Source organism: Taudactylus pleione, unplaced genomic scaffold (assembly GCF_031769625.1).
Source record: "Taudactylus pleione unplaced genomic scaffold, aTauple2 ptg000875l, whole genome shotgun sequence".
Lineage (NCBI taxonomy): Eukaryota > Metazoa > Chordata > Amphibia > Anura > Myobatrachidae > Taudactylus > Taudactylus pleione.
The window spans coordinates 1,394,208-1,410,970 of record NW_028285277.1 but is presented as its reverse complement, the minus strand read 5'-3'; the positions used below and the strand labels follow the sequence as shown (position 1 = coordinate 1,410,970).

Genomic DNA, 16,763 nt, shown 5'->3' with positions numbered 1-16,763 from the left:
TCACTGCACGTCACTACCAGTGTCTCCCCAGCCATTTACCTCACGGCACGTCACTGCCAGTGCCTCCCCAGCCATTTACCTCACCACACGTCACTGCCAGTGCCTCCCCAGCCATTTACCTCACTGCACGTCACTACCAGTGTCTCCCCAGCCATTTACCTCACGGCACGTCACTGCCAGTGCCTCCCCAGCCATTTACCTCACCGCACGTCACTGCCAGTGCCTCCCCAGCCATTTACCTCACCGCACGTCACTGCCAGTGCCTCCTCAGCCATTTACCTCATCGCACGTCACTGCCAGTGCCTCCTCAGCCATTTACCTCACCGCACATCACTGCCAGTCCCTCCCCAGCCATTTACCTCACAGCACGTCACTACCAGTGCCTCCCCAGCCATTTACCTCACTGCCAGTGCCTTCCCAGCCATTTACCTCACTGCACGTCACTGCCCGTGCCTCCCCAGCCATTTACCTCACTCCACGTCACTGCTAGTGCCTCCCTTGCCATTTACCTCACTGCACGTCACTGCCAGTCTCCCCAGCCATTTACCTCACCGCACGTCACTGCCAGTGCCTCCCCAGCCATTTACCTCACTGCCAGTGCCTCCCCAGCCATTTACCTCACTGCACATCACTGCCAGTGCTTCCCAAGTCATTTACCTCACACACGTCACTGCCAGTGCCTCCCCAGCCATTTACCTCACCACACGTCACTGCCAGTGCCTCCCCAGCCATTTACCTCACCGCACATCACTGCCAGTGCCTCCCCAGCCATTTACCTCACTGCACGTCACTGCCAGTGCTTCCCCAGTCATTTACCTCACCACACGTCACTGCCAGTGCCTCCCCAGCCATTTACCTCACCGCACGTCACTGCGTAATAGCTAAAATAGATCTGTTCTGATTCTGAAGCTAAAAATACCTGGACTATTGGGGTAACTCAGGGACTGGCATCAATGCACCTATATCTATTTCGGTACGTTTGAGCTTTATTTGTCCATCTGTGCCCAGCCACATGCCCCATTTAGATACCTGCCCCCCACTTACACCAAAGTGTGAGCAGCTGAATCTCGTCCTTTTAGGTCAGTCACCAAATTGGGCACTAATCCTGTGTATTGGGTGATGGCGCTGAGTGGTAGAATTGGTCCATACGTGACCAGCTTAGGAAAGGTAAATCCTGACTGCTACTGTTGGGCGCCACCAATCTAGTGACTAGTGATGAGCTGTGTAACTAAGGATAGAGCCACTGGTGAATAGAATCATTGATATTTCCCTATTGGTTTGATCACCAGCATCACTGTGTGAGTCTTGTAGCCACAGGCAGTGAATATGCGAGGAAAGTGTCCCACCCACTGAAGGGCTATTCCTACAAGAAAGACCTTTCATGGGCATAAGAGCAGCTGGGCTGTAAGGTCTGGCTGACCAAGGTTTTTTTTAGCAGAGTTGACCCCTACTGTCACACCTTTTACCATAAAGTAGCTTAGTTGTGTATAGAAGTCGCTTACCTAAAATGTTTTATTTATCAGAGCTTGGTCTATTCAGCAATGTGGTGGTACCCCTCAAAGCGTACAACAGGCTGGAAAATGCACTGAGCTGTTACACTATAGAGACGCCTCTTATCAGTGTTTGCCATCCGTGTGCTGCGTCTTCAGTCAACATCTCAACCATCGCGTTATTACCAGCATCGGCCATCTGAGTAAGCTAACGCAATCCCAACAGCGGCATCCCGGCAGCGGTGAAAATCCTGATCGTCCTAAGATAAGTATTAGCTAACCTATTCTACCTCCTAACCCTAACCCTCCCTTAGGGGTACCTAACCCTAACCTCCACCCCAGTGCCTAACCCTAAACCCCCCTCTAAGTGCCTAAACCTAACCCCCCCTTCCCCGCCACCTAAGCCTAAAGCTGGCCACACACTAGACCAACTTATATTTAACCATCCAACTAGTTGATTGGTTGGAATGAAAACCTGGTAAGGGATGAAAGTAAATGACAATCAGCAATCTGCTCCCAAATGCTGGAAAATGGACAAAAACAAATCGTTTAGATCAAACATTTAACAAACTTGTCTGACGTCATTTTCATCTGTTTTCTGTCATTTAGGTGCAAATTGCTGATCATCAGTTACTCCCATACATTACCAGATTTTCATTCCAACCAATCAACTAGTTGGCTGGTTGGATGTAAGTTGCTCTAGTGTGTGGCCAGCTTAAGTCCCTCAGGGGGGTGCCTAACCCTAACCTCCCCCCCAGTGCCTAACCCTAATCCCCCCTCTAAGTGCCTAAACCTAACCACCCCCTATCCCCGCTGCCTAAACATAAATCCCCCGGGGGTGCCTAACCCTAACCCCCCCTTCCCCTAGCCTGACCCTAACCTCCCGGGGGGTACCTAACCCTAAGTCCCCCCCGGGAACCCTAAACCATACCCTCCTCCGCCCCGCGGCTATCCGCGCTCGGGGTCCCTTCGATCGGGATGCCGGGTGTAGGTCTCCCGGTGTATGTCTAATGACAGGAGTCGGGATTTCCACGCCTGTCTTTAGACCTTTGCCGGGATTAGACAGTCGGGAAGCCGGCGGTTGGGATTACGTCCGTTGGTTCCCGACTGCCACCCATATATACACATATAGGGCTATTATGTGGAAAAATAGGAACTGTGGGTGGAGCTATAGAAAAACAATTATATATACTGTATGTGTATATATAGTACAGTATATATATTATATATACATCTATATAGTATTTAGAAAAGAAGGCACTCAAAAGGGACTTTAAAATAAAACTTATCATATGGAAAATACATTTTGTCCCAGGACAGTTAATGAGAGGTTCAGGAACTGAGTTCCTGTTGAAAAAAAGCACTGTATGTGTAATATATATATATAACAAGAGATATGGTAAGAACTTACCTTTGTTATTTCTGTTTCTACGAAGTCCATAGGGTCCACAGGGTTGACCTTGGGGTATAGGTTGGGAACCAAATCCGGGCACCACGCAGTTAAAGCTTTTAGCTCCCAGGATGCACTTGGGTCCACTCTCCCTATAACCCCGCCCCCCAGCCAGAGGCACCTCAGATTGTAAGTAGCCAAAGGCCGGAGGAGGAGAGAAAAAGAGAGAGAAAACTGGAACACTCTAGAACCATACTCACAGAAAAGGAGACGGGAAGCCGGTGACCAGTAACACAGCCCATATGAAGCCAGGTGCGTCAGGGCGGGCGCCCTGTGGACCCTATGGACTTCGTAGAAACAGAGATAACAAAGGTAAGTTCTTACCATATCTCTTGTTTTCTACTTCAGGGTCCATAGGGGGTCCACAGGGTTGACCTTGGGGATGTCCCAAAGCAGTTCAACCAAGGGTGGGGACGCTCCTGTGCTGAGAGGAGAATCCGTCGCCAAAAAGGAAGCATCCTGAGAGGCAAAGGAAACCAATGCCTAGAACCTTAAAAAGGTATGGACAGAAGACCACGTGGACACCTAGTAAGGCAAAACAGCCGAGGCGCCACGACGAGCCGCCCACGAGGGTTACACGGCCCGAGAAAAAAACAAGCCTCAACGACAGAAATGCCCACCCATGGGTAGGCCCCTGAGGAAGACATACGAGGCCATCCAGTCAACATTTCATTATAGGCCGGCCATCGTTTCCTGTTAAAACCAGAAACCGCAGACCACCAATAAGGAGTCCGCTTACCATAAGGAACTTGAACGGATCACATAAAGCCAAAGAGGCCGGACCACAGTCCATGAGGCCACAACAGCCGAGAGGACTGGGAACTGAATGGCCATACCATAAGTTCCAGAATAATATGGAACCTAAAAACCACTTTAAGAAGAAACACAGGGCGAGAGCAACTCACACCCTGACATGATGCCCTCCAGAAGAGGGAGCCACATGAGAACGCTCCCCATTCAGACACTCTCCTGGTTGATTTAAACACCCTGAGAGAGAGAGAGAGAGAGCTTAAACAATAGACCATGTAATGGCTATCACAACCAGCGGTTCCATTGACTGTCCCCGGAGGGAACAAAGAACCACTACTAACTCCCCAGGAGTCCCTAGGGAGGACAAGTGGAGACATAATCCAGAAAACACTCCAAAGGATGAACTGGATACCAGAGCGGAGCAATTCCATATCTTAACCATACCGACAGTGTAGAGATCCGCACTGTCAGGAAGGCCAGGCCAAGGGTGAAACCCAAGCCAGCTGGAAGGAATGTCAGAATATCTGGAAATCCTGGACACCGGAGGATCGTATCGACAGGTACGATACCATAAGAATTATGTATGCCACAGTCCGTGGCAGATCCCAGCAAAGTCTGGCCTATCTGCTCTAAACATCTCAATGAAGACAGAGCCAGGGAAGCCCGAGGACCACAGTAGGGGCGCAGTTAAAGACAAGCGATCCAGATCCAGGGAAAAACAAGGACCCTGAGACAACAGGTCCAGATAGTGAAGCAGTAGGAACGGAGCATCGAGGAGGAGACTCCGAAAATCTTAGTACCAGTGATGTCTGGGACGACCTGGAGCCCCCAGAAGGAAAGCCCCTCCGTCTCGAATTAAACTTCCGAAGACCTCGAGGAAGAAGGGAGACCGGAGGACACAGGTACACAAAGTGGAAGGACCACTTCACTGACAAAGAGTCACTGAAGGTAGCTTCAGTACTCCTAGAGCTGGACTGTAACACCGGTAATGTGTGATCGAGTCAGAAGGCCATGGGGATCAATCCCCTCAGGGAGGCCCCCTCTGCTCACCAGGAGTTGAAACCTCTCTTGGAGAAGAGACTAGTCCCCGGGATGCACGCCGTGACGGCTGAGGAAGCCCGCTTCCCAATGGAGAGCTCCGGGAATAAACACCGCAGAGTTGGCCAGGAGAAGACCCTTGGACTATGTCAGAATGGGTGACATTCCTAACATTGCCACCCAACTACCAGTGTTGCCTAGATGGAAGCCACTGTTGTGACACTGTCAGACTGAACCTATTCAGGTTTACCGTGACAAATGGGTTAGGCCAGAGTGAAAGTCCAAGACAGCTTAAAGTATCAACAAGGTAAGTGGCAGGGCAGAAGCGACAGACGTCCAACTGCCCCGAAATGAATGCGGACCAGACACTGTCTTTAGCAAAGAACACCCTGGACGAGATGGCCATAGCCACCCGGACAGAGACCAACTCGCCTCCGTAGAAAGTATCATCGTTCGAACAGCGATCCGATGGAAAAAACTCGATCCATCTGGAGGGGAGTCAATTATGGCAAGGCCTGGAATGGAACTGAGCACATTCCACCCTACCAAAAGGTAGACACTCTGGTAGACCGCGCATCACAAAGAGTAATGACATATGTCGACTGCGTAGATATCCGCACACTCGAAGTTGAAGAGTGGAGATCTTGTCTTACGCCAGAAAAATTCTCAGATTCTGAGAATCCAGCAGTGCTCCCAGATGAAGAAAACCCTGTGAGGGATGCAGGGAGGACTTTTCTGTGACGAGAAGAAGCCCCGGTTATCCTGACCTGGCGGTAAAGTACCTTGGTGATCCTGCTAAAAGTAGGAGACCGTCCAGAGAAAGGAGCATTCGGATACACTGAACAGGTGAACTGTCAGAAAATCCATAAAGCTGGTAAACCCCGGTGGAGTTGAGGACAGCCCCAAAAGGCAGAGCCCGAAACTTACAAGTGTTGCTGTGGCACAGCAAACCTGAACCCATGCTGATGAGAGGGCTCTGTATGTACCCGTAGGTACGTATCCTGAATACTCGGATATACCATAAAATCCCCAGGTTCCAAACATCGGATGATGGAGCATGGACGATTCCACCTGAGTCAAGGCACCGTTGGAATCTGATTCAGGGATTTGAGACAGAGTATAGGCAAAGGAGGACCAGTCGGTCACCGCCCCAAAAAGAAAGTAGAACAACCAGTCCCTCACTGAGATAGTGAGGTTGGCCGAAATAGCTCTGCTTACCACAAAGACTGTATAGCTTTCTGGGATTGTAAGGCCCTGATCAGTTCTGAAGAAGGGCCCGTGTAACAATGCCTGTGAGGAGGCTGCATGAGCAATGAGAGGCCGTTGAGAATCAGTACCTCACTCTGGAAATTCCCCAGATGTAGACCTGTCCCGTTAGGCTGAGGGTATATCCTCAGGTGTAGAAACAGGGTCGTCCGGAAGTCCAGGACTGCTCGGTACTGGATATGGTGGCCCCCGTGGAGGCCGACAGCCTAGGAAAAAACAGGCCTTTAGGCTGACCCTGAGGACAAAAAGACTTAACAGAGTTAGTCCGAATGTAGTGGGAGTAGCTAAAGACGGTATCTCCCCATTAGTGATACTGCCAATGATGCAACGATCTTGTCAAGGTCAGGACCAAACAAGAACTTCCCCCTGGAAGGAGTGTGCACCTCTGCTTTCCCATAACGCAGCCATAGGGTACTGCGGCGGATACAGACGCCGCCGAAACCCTGAAAGTTAGAAGACCGGCATCCCATGAGGTAATCCCACATATGACCACTGCATATTTTATGTGAGCGGCAAAAGATATTTGAACCTCAGACGTGTTGGAGGGGAAAAACGTCACAAAAGCATCACCCTGCGATGGCCATGGTAGGACGGGCAACAGGCCCTGAAAACGAGTACATTGATTTCAGGCAAAGTTACCACCTACGGATCCGTAAAATTCGTCCAGGCCGGGATGGGAGGCGTATTAATGCCTGTAACCCGATGATTAACATACAAATCCATCCCAGAAGGGGATTTCCATTACTTGTGAGGACCCTCAGGGAATGGGAAACAGGAGGCCTTTGTGACTCCTCGTATCTGGGGACAGCCAGACTCCCGCTATGAGATCCACCCGCTGGGCAGAAAACGGGAGATGTATGATACTGGTGCAGGATCGACATTCTCTATATCCAGAATGAGCCTGGCTACCAGCCCCAAAGCAGGGATAATAATACTTGAGATCGGCTCCCCCCCATGTGAGAGGGAAAGAGCCGAATATACCATCCAGTTCACGGCAGAGCCACTGGTCAGTAACCACAGGGCGTATATCACGCCAATTAGTATTTCGTATAAAACGACATCCACCAGGGTGGCCGTTGTGGTAATCCCTGCAAGGGGAATGACAGACCGATGTGGTATCGGAGGTAATTCATGTACTGTGAAAAACCCCGGCAGGGAGCGATAGTCTGTGACACAGGGGTAAATTGCAAGAAATTGCGAGATACCCCGAGTTCAAAAGGGCAGTATGGTGAAGTAACTCCAAGCGAGTGACGACAATGGGGCCCGCCCGGCGATCCTCAAAGGAGAGGATCCTGAGAAACAACGCCCTTTAAGGGGGTCGTGCAAGGGGCCCGGCACCAGATGGTGCCGCATACGTAAACCTTTCTGAGTTAAAATCCTCCGCACTAATTCCTGCAGGCTATGACTTGCAGGATAGCAATAATGGGTGCAGTATCGTGTGCAATCTCCTGGTCAGATATATCTGACTATCTTGACGGAAATATTAAGCAGCGCCATACCGGTCCTGACTGACGCTAAGATTAGCTGCAGGAACCCATTATCAGCGTACGCAACTCACAGTTCCATCTAAAATATGGCAACGTGCAGCACGCAACAGTATGTGACAAACCTCACAGATATTAACAAATATATATATGTGAGGTCTCAGAACCACCCCAGGTACACCTGTATTAGGGCAGATAAAGAAAAGGGATAGATATACACTGACAGGTGAGAGAAAAAGCAGACAGTCAGCACTAGCATAAGTCACATACAATGCAGAAAAATATATATACATACATAAGCATGACATATAATATACTGCACAATGTCGCTACATTCAACTGCCCAGATTCAGTGTCTGGGAAGGCTATAGCGCTGTGTACACTCACCCAAAATGGCCAGGCACGCAGGGGGACTGGGCTCACTGACATCCTAGGAGTTCTGCAGCACCACAGAGAGAAAATGGCCGCTGGAGACCTCAGAAGAAGCGTGGCCCGCGGAGGAAGCAGCTCAGCGACGCCAGACTGTATTATTGAAAGGCGCGCTGAGCTGAGGGGAGGAGCCGCTAGACAGGGAAGGCTTCCTCCCCTGGCTAGCAATTAACCCCCCGGGATGCCGGCTCCCGCTGCCGCTATAATCCCTGGTGGGCTGTGGACACGCGGGGTATGCCTCCATGGAGGGGGAGCCCGCCGCCACCGCTAGCGCCTCCGGTCTGTCCCCAGAGACCAGAGGCATAAGGCTGCATGTACACGCGGGTCACCGCAAGCGGTGACCACGCGACTTACCTGTCCCCGTCGATCCGGCAGCAGCCCAGGGATTCCTCCAGAGCCCGGCTAGTACAGACTCTGGGGTCCCGCTGCGATCCCCAGATCTGTACTGGCGTCGCAGCGCCGGCGGGGTGTAGGGGCGGCAGCTCAGACGTCCATTGGACAGTCTGATGCTGCCGCTCTGAAGAGTAGTAAAAAAAAAAATAATAAAATAAAACTCTTTTAAGCTTAGGGGCTGCTAAGCAGCCCCCCTGCAGTAACGGTGACCCGACTCCGGCCGGGCACCAACTTAAACTGAGGTGCCTCTGGCTGGGGGGCGGGGTTATAGGGAGAGTGGACCCAAGTGCATCCTGGGAGCTAAAAGCTTTAACTGCGTGGTGCCCGGATTTGGTTCCCAACCTATACCCCAAGGTCAACCCTGTGGACCCCCTATGGACCCTGAAGTAGAAATATATATATATATATATATATATATATATATATATACACACACACAGACACCAGGGAGCGCTCATAATGCATTAAAACAACCACAGTAATTCAATTAATTTATAGGAGCCAGGTGGACCCGTACTTTGTAATACATTTAAAAGAACCAGTGGTCTAGTTTTGCTGTAAATCACATAAAAAATAGACAATTTATTTAAAACACAATTGAAATGTGCTCACATGGGCATAAGTATAACAGGCTTATAGCAACTATAAGTGTCCACATGCTCCCAGATACAGCTCCCTGCACTACTGCTCCTGGGGAGGAAGAGGTCACCACCCTGATTCCAGAGTAAGAGCAGCTTGAACAAACATATGGGAGGCTACCCAACGCGTTTCATCCTATAGACTTTGGCTCTGATATAGTCATTAATGACTGTGGTTGTGTAATGCATTATGAGAGCTTATTTTGTAGCCATTTGTTTCGTTCATGCTGGCTCTGAGCTATCACAAGATTGTAGCTGCATTATTTTCTTGAAAATTGATATAAGATACCAGAAAACTTCTACCTGCGCTGATGAGGTTTTGTATATATTATGCTGTAGCTGCAGATCTCCAATGTGCTTTTCCTTCCCTCACTCATACAATCGTCTACTCCAAACTCCCCACATAGGAACCTAACACCTGGTAACTGACTCCCTGCAGTTTATTGTGAGTGTTATAATCACTAATGCAGCAATGTGTATAAACCATGTCCTTGTCCTGCATTGTATTGTACTGTATAGTCGCTGTTTTCTTGGTTGCTCATTTGTTTATGTACTGTGTAAGGCGCTGCGGAACCCTTGTGGCGCCATATACAGTCAGGTGCATAAATATTGGGACATTGACAGAATTTTCATATTTTGGCCTCTATTCACCACCACAATGGCTTTGAAATGAAACAAACAAGATGTGCTTTAACTGCAGACTTTCAGATTTAATTTGAGGGCAATTACATCCAAATCAGGTGAATGGTGTAGGAATTACAACGGTTTCTATATGTGCCTCCCACTTTTTAAGGGGCCAAAAGTAATGGGACAAACCAAACAATCCTAAATCTAACTTTCACTTTTTAATACTTTGTTGCAAATCCTTTGCAGGCAATTGCAGCCTGAAGTCGTCTGGAACGCATAGACATCACCAGACGCTGGGTTTCATCCCTGGTGATGCTCTGCCAGGCCTCTACTGCAAATTTCTTCAGTTCCTGCTTGTTTTTGGGGCATTTTCCCTTCAGTTTTGTCTTCATCAAGTGAAATGCATGCTCAATTGGATTCAGGTCAGGGGATTGACTTGGCCATTGCATAACATTCTACTTTTAGCCTTAAAAAACTCTTTGGTTGCTTTTGCAGTATGCTTTGGGTCATTGTCCATCTGCACTGTGAAGCGCCTTCCACTGAGTTCTGAAGCATTTGACTGAATATGAGCATATAATATTGCCCGAAACACTTCAGAATTCATTCTGCTGCTTTTGTCAGCAGTCACATCATCAATAAATACAAGGGAACCAGTTCCATTGGCAGCCATACATGCCCACGCCATAACACTACCACCACCATGCTTCACTGATGAGGTGGTATGTTTTGGATCACGAGCAGTTCCTTTCCTTCTCCATACTCTTCTCTTCCCATCACTCTGGTACAAGTTGATCTTTGTCTCATATGTCCATAGGATGTTGTTCCAGAACTGTAATGGCTTTTTTAGATGTTGCTTGGCAAACTCTAATCTGGTCTTCCTGTTTTTGTGGCTCACCAATGGTTTACATCTTGTGGTGAACCCTCTATATTCACTCTTGTGAAGTCTTCTCTTGATTGTTGACTTTGACACATATACATCTACCTCCTGGAGAGTGTTCTTGATTTGGCCAACTGTTGTAAAGGGGTTTTTCTTCACCAAGGAAATAATTCTTCTGTCATCCACCACAGTTGTTTCCCGTGGTCTTCCGGGTCTTTTGGTGTTGCTGAGCTCTCTGGTGCGTTCTTTCTTTTTAAGAATGTTCCAAACAGTTGATTTGGATACACCTAATGTTTTTGCTATCTCTCTGATGGGTTTGTTTTGATTTTTCAGCCTAATGATGGCTTCACTGATAGTGACAGATCTTTGGATCTCATATTGAGAGTCGACAGCAACTGATTCCAAATGCAAATGTCACACCTAGAATCAACTCCAGACCTTTTACCTGCTTAATTGATAATGAAATAACGAGGGAATAGCCCACACCTGTCCATGAAATAGCTTTTGAGTTGATAGTCCCATTACTTTTGGCCCCTTAAAAAGTGGGAGGCACATATTGAAACTGTTGTAATTCCTACACCGTTCACCTGATTTGGATGTAATTACCCTCAAATTAAATCTGAAAGTCTGCAGGTAAAGCTCATCTTGTTTGTTTCATTTCAAAGCCATTGTGGTGGTGAATAGAGGCCAAAATCTGAAAATTCTGTCAATGTCCCAATATTTATGCACCTGACTGTAAATAAGGGTTATAATAATAACGTGCATCTGCTGAAACCACCTTTAAACCAATCTTGCTGGTTTAAAAATCTTTTGACAAGAGCAGACGCCAGGACTGGATGACGCCAGAGGCTGTGTGAGTGTACACTTACTACCAATGTCTGGCCAACTGCTAGGTCAGAGGTTGGGGTGGATGAGAGTTGGACAAGTGTGTACCCAGCTTTACACAGGTCTATAACCAAGCTGTATGGACAGTTTGCCTAAAACATGCATATGATACTGCTGCCTATTGCTGATCAATTAAACCTAATAATCAGGGAAATAAAATAGTTCCCGTTGCCAATACTGTATATCCAGTATTATGCAGCAGCAAGTTCAGCACTAGTAGTGTCTGCACCAGCCCTGGGGGGCGCCTGCTACTGTACATCTTGTTCTCTGAGAGGCTGGGAGGAGAAAAGTCCTTGGTGTCTCCTCAACTTGCTACTAGGACAAGCTGGGAGACAGAGGTGGGAAAAGCAGCTGGCTGATATCTACACGGAAGACTCGATGTCTGTAATATACTGTCTGCTTCACTTAGCAGAGACAAAGAAATACATAGAATTGATAGATATCTGACCAAAACATTGATGGGTCTGATAAATGGATAGACGACGACCATTCCTACTTTACAGTCATTCCATCAACTTACATTGTAGGTGGGAGAGAAAACAGGAGCCGTGCAGGGAAAACGGGAGCCGGGGCAGGGAAAACGGGAGCCTGGGCTTAGGGAAAACGGGAGCCGGGGCAGGGAAAACGGGAGCCGGGGGTTAGGGAAAACGGGAGCCGGGGCAGGGAAAACGGGAGCCGGGGCAGGGAAAACGGGAGCCGGGGCAGGGAAAATGGGAGCCTGGGGTTAGGGAAAACGGGAGCCTGGGGTTAGGGAAAACGGGAGCCTGGGGTTAGGGAAAACGGGAGCCTGGGGTTAGGGAAAACGGGAGCCTGGGGTTAGGGAAAACGGGAGCCTGGGGTTAGGGAAAATGGGTGCCGTGGCAGGGAAAACGGGAGCCTGGGGTTAGGGAAAACGGCAGCCGGGGCAGGGAAAACGGGAGCCTGGGGTTAGGGAAAACGGGAGCCGGGGCAGGGAAAACGGGAGCCGGGGCAGGGAAAATGGGAGCCTGGGGTTAGGGAAAACGGGAGCCTGGGGTTAGGGAAAACGGGAGCCTGGGGTTAGGGAAAACGGGAGCCTGGGGTTAGGGAAAATGGGTGCCGTGGCAGGGAAAATGGGAGCCTGGGGTTAGGGAAAACGGCAGCCGGGGCAGGGAAAACGGGAGCCTGGGGTTAGGGAAAACGGGAGCCGGGGCAGGGAAAACGGGAGCCTGGGATTGGGGAAAACGGGAGACTGGGGTTAGGGGAAACGGGAGCCTGGGGTTAAGGAAAACGGGAGCCGGGGAAGGGAAAACGGGAGCCTGGGGTTAGGGAAAACGGGAGACTGGGGTTAGGGGAAACGGGAGCCTGGGGTTAGGGAAAACGGGATCCTGGGGTTAGGGAAAACGGGATCCTGGGGTTAGGGAAAACGGGATCCTGGGGTTAGGGAAGAGGGAGCCTGGGGTTGAGGAAAACGGGAGCCTGGGGTTAGGGAAAACGGGAGCCTGGGGTTAGGGAAAACGGGAGCCTGGGGTTAGAGAAGAGGAAGCAGGGATAGGAGGGATGTAAGTATACAAGTGACAGGAGAGAGATGCAGGGGAGACAATAAGGAGGAGGGACACAGGTGAGAGATAATTGGGCACAGGAGAGGTGCAGTAACGTATAGTATTTAGTCACACTATGTAAATCCCTGAAGCTGATAGAGCAGAGGCGGCACCCTGCCCGGGGCACTCAGATCACATCTCCCTACCTGCACTTCCAAAATCCCTCTCTGACCCCTGTGTACATAAATACTTGCAGTAATACCTCTAGTGCTATTGTTAGTTTTAATACTAAAAATGTACCATATGCCTTGATATAAATATATAATAAATACAGGTTGATTCTCCCATATCCAAATATTCAGAAATACGGAATAATGTTGGCATGACTGAGATAATGAAACCTTTGATTTTTGATGGTTCAATGTACAGAAACTTTGTCTAAGGCACAAATTATTAAAAATACTGTATAAAATGACCTGCAGGCTGTGTGTATAAGGTGTATATGAAACATAAATGAATTTCATTTCTGTACACAAACTTTGCTTGAGACACAAAATTATTGAAAATATTGTATAAAATGACCTGCAGGCTGTGTGTATAAGGTGTATATAACACATAGATGCATTCTGTGTGTATATTGGGGTCCCATTCCCAAGATATCTCATTATGGTATGCACATATTCCAATATACGGAATATTCCATTATACAAAATACCCCTGGTCCCAAGCATTTTGGATATGGGAGACTCAACCTGTAACAATATAGAATAGGCTCTGCGGTGGCGACTGCTGCGATACTTGCTAAATGGGCTTCTCCATGCAAATATTTGGACCCCCCCCCTATAAATCCTGTGTTGGCCCCTGCTAGAAGTGGTGCATTGAGCAAGGTGAAAAGAGGATGAGATGGGGATTAGTTTGTTCTTTATTTTATTTATGCAAATTTGAATTCGCTGTTAAACTCAGCCGAACTCATGGAGCACTATAGAAGTATATATAACTTGTATTTCCCCGTTATCAGGCGCACAGGTTATAGGTTGTGCCTCTAGCTGTCGTTGCTATCTACACACACTTAATAAGACTAAAGGTTAGATAACTGCAGCTCAATAACAATAAGAACCTTCACAACACAACGTACTATCGGACAATCCGTGCAGAAAAAGAGGTCACAATACTTGTGTTAGTGTAACGCAGCAGCGCAGCATCTATGGAGGGGGGCACACAATTCCTAACATGGTTTAGCCATGTACCCCACGCCTCCTTCTACAAGGGCCCAGAACTTCTATGCTGTCCATGATTATAAACCATTATATTTAGCTATCAACAAGCTGCCTCGCTGGACTCTCTTGGGCTTCTGCGGAATGTGTATATATATATATATATATATATAATTCTGTATTTCAGGTGGCACTCGTGACGTCTTGGAAATAAGTAGACAAACTTGCTAGTTGTTAAATCAACGTTTCAGAACTTTAGTTGACGTTCTTTTGTCAGGATATATATATATATATAGTATATAGATATATATATATATATATATATATATATATATATATAAATAAAACTGTTAATAATAATATGTACACACTTGCATCACTAGTCGCATTTAAAAAGATGCGTCTAATGGAAGTTAAGTGCTAAATGGATGTGAAAAGAACGATCATTGTACCAGATGAGACTCTACGTTTGTTTAACTTACATCGCAGTGTTTTAAATGTTTTTTGTTATATTTATCTGTATGTGTACGCAGTGTAAACGCAATGAGACGCGGTTACATAACGTTTCTATGTGGGCTCAGCTCAACACCTCCTCTATCTTCCCCGGCAATCTCATCTATCTGCCCCGGCAATGCCTCCTCTATCTGCCCCGGCAATGCCTCCTCTATCTGCCCCAGCTATGCCTCCTCTATCTGCCCTGGCAATGCCTCCTCTATCTGCCCCGGCTATGCCTCCTCTATCTGCCCCAGCTATGCCTCCTCTATCTGCCCTGGCAATGCCTCTATCTGCCCTGGCAATGCCTCCTCTATCTGCCCTGGCAATGCCTCCTCTATCTGCCCCAGCAATCTCCTCTATCTGCCCCGGCAATCTCCTCTATCTGCCCCGGGAATGCCTCCTCTATCTGCCCCAGCAATGCCTCCCCTATCTGCCCCAGCAATGCCTCCTCTATCTGCCCCGGCAATGCCTCCTCTGTCAGCTTTATCAGGCATGCTCCTGGTTACTTTTCTGTAGGAGACAAATAGCCCCTTCCTGCACAATGTGCTGATTCCCTGGCTTGGTTCTTGACCTTATTATCAAATGTTTTTAAATAAGTAGTTTGTGCCTATAAGAAGCATAGACGTCTATATACATGAAAGACTTCACATCCATAATACAGAGGAGGTTCCTTTACCTGCTTTGTGTCCCTCCCTGGGCCTGTGGATCCTTTGTGCAGCAGCAGCAGGATGGTGTGTACAGGCAGCCAGGTCCCTGCCTTCCCCTCCTATCTCCTCCCCTGGGGTGACACACTCAGCCTGCTCACCAATGACACACGCTCAGGACTAACACATCATCTGATCACACACAGCTGGATTGGTGCAGCCGCCTCAAGCCACCATCAGAGTCCCCTGTTACCATAATACTCATCACACTACACACACTCTGCATAGCTGAGAGAGAGGAGAGAGCCAGGCACACACTCTGCATAGCTGAGAGAGAGGAGAGACCAGGCACACACTCTGCATAGCTGAGAGAGAGGAGAGAGCAGGCACACACTCTGCATAGCTGAGAGAGAGGAGAGAGCCAGGCACACACTCTGCATAGCTGAGAGAGAGGAGAGACCAGGCACACACTCTGCATAGCTGAGAGAGAGGAGAGACCAGGCACACACTCTGCATAGCTGAGAGAGAGGAGAGAGCCAGGCACACACTCTGCATAGCTGAGAGAGAGGAGAGACCAGGCACACACTCTGCATAGCTGAGAGAGAGGAGAGAGCAGGCACACACTCTGCATAGCTGAGAGAGAGGAGAGAGCCAGGCACACACTCTGCATAGCTGAGAGAGAGGAGAGACCAGGCACACACTCTGCATAGCTGAGAGAGAGGAGAGACCAGGCACACACTCTGCATAGCTGAGAGAGAGGAGAGAGCAGGCACACACTCTGCATAGCTGAGAGAGAGGAGAGAGCCAGGCACACACTCTGCATAGCTGAGAGAGAGGAGAGACCAGGCACACACTCTGCATAGCTGAGAGAGAGGAGAGAGCAGGCACACACTCTGCATAGCTGAGAGAGAGGAGAGAGCCAGGCACACACTCTGCATAGCTGAGAGAGAGGAGAGAGCCAGGCACACACTCTGCATAGCTGAGAGAGAGGAGAGACCAGGCACACACTCTGCATAGCTGAGAGAGAGGAGAGAGCCAGGCACACACTCTGCATAGCTGAGAGAGAGGAGAGACCAGGCAGGGGTGTATCTAGGGATCCAAGCGCCCCTGGCAATGTAATGTACTGGCGCCCCCCTACCCTCCTTATGCAGTGCCCCCAGTAGTAATCCCCCCTATGCTGCATTGCCCCCAGTAGTAGCCCCCCTATACAGTGCCCCCAGTAGTAATCCCCCCCTATGCTGCATTGCCCCCAGTAGTAGCCCCCCTATACAGTGCCCCCAGTAGTAGTAATCCCCCTATGCTGCATTGCCCCAGTAGTAGTACTCCCTATACAGTGCCCCCAGTAGTAGCCCCCCTATACAGTTCCCCCAATAGTAATCCTCCCTATGCTGCATTGCCCCCAGTAGTAGTCCTCCCCTATACAGTGCCCCCAGTAATAGTACCCAGTAGTATCCCCCCTATACAGTGCCCCCAGTAGTAATCCCCCCTATGCTGCATTGCCCCCAGTAGTAGTCCCCCTATACAGTGCCCCCAGTAGTAATCCCCCTATGCTGCATTGCCCCCAGTAGTAGTCCTCCCCTATAC

General features: G+C 48.9%; 1 protein-coding gene across 2 annotated transcripts in view; it reads right to left on the bottom strand.

Moving 5' to 3' along the window:
- The window catches only part of DHCR7 (7-dehydrocholesterol reductase), a 130,993-nt gene extending 115,675 nt beyond the window's left edge, over positions 1–15,318 (bottom strand). For both annotated transcript variants that reach the window (XM_088458943.1, XM_088458944.1), the window contains exon 1: positions 15,212–15,318. The gene's annotated coding sequence lies outside the window, so the exon portion shown is untranslated. The remainder of the gene's footprint in view (positions 1–15,211) is intronic.
- Between the last annotated feature and the right edge of the window lie 1,445 nt (positions 15,319–16,763).